Source organism: Myotis davidii, unplaced genomic scaffold, assembly GCF_000327345.1.
Source record: "Myotis davidii unplaced genomic scaffold, ASM32734v1 scaffold469, whole genome shotgun sequence".
Lineage (NCBI taxonomy): Eukaryota > Metazoa > Chordata > Mammalia > Chiroptera > Vespertilionidae > Myotis > Myotis davidii.
Genome location: NW_006299722.1, coordinates 258,746 through 259,411, shown reverse-complemented (window position 1 = coordinate 259,411; position 666 = coordinate 258,746). Strand labels below are relative to the sequence as shown.

The window sequence follows — 666 nt, the reverse complement described above, 5'->3', positions numbered from 1 at the left end:
GAGAGAGAGAGAAGGAAAGGGAGTGGGAGAGAGAGATCTGGATAAATATCTCTTGCCCTTTTAGAGAGAGGTAGGGGAGAATTGGTCTTTGAATTACTAACTCTCAATTAAGCCCATTACACTTTGTCTGTGATATGTTGCAATTTATTGTCCCACTTTGTCAGTTGACTTTTTGTTTCTGCTGTGTGTTTTTTTCTCTTGCATGATTTTAAATTAAACTTCTAGTTGAGGTCCAGTTCACTATTGATATTTATCAATATAAATATAAAATATACTTCCAAAACAACGATTAAAACCAGAATTACACAGAAGTTAGCAGTTGTCATACACAAATCTATTATTAAATATCCAGTAAGATTCTGATATTGTCTAGGGTGGCCCATAGTATCACCCCAAATGAATTTTTCATCTATAAGGATGTGGATTTTTTAGAGACTCTAGGGCTACTTGTTGAGAATGTGTCAATACATGTTATTAGTTTGAAAAATTCTTAAAAGTCATGTTTCTTGGTAAATTTAGTGTATGCTGAATCCATTCAAAAGTAAACTAGTTACTTTTATATAAAAAATTTACTTTTATTTAAAATTCAGTATGTTTTTTAAACAGAGCATAGTACAAAGTCCTTTTGAAATAGAGCTTAGGAAATATCCAAAGCTTATCCCCCCC

The 666-nt window shown here is 32.0% G+C and overlaps 1 protein-coding gene across 1 annotated transcript in view; it reads right to left on the bottom strand.

Moving 5' to 3' along the window:
• Positions 1 to 666, bottom strand: part of LOC102768212 (complement receptor type 1-like) — a gene marked incomplete at its 3' end in the record, with an annotated part of 135,542 nt that overhangs the window by 34,718 nt on the left and 100,158 nt on the right. The window lies entirely within an intron of this gene.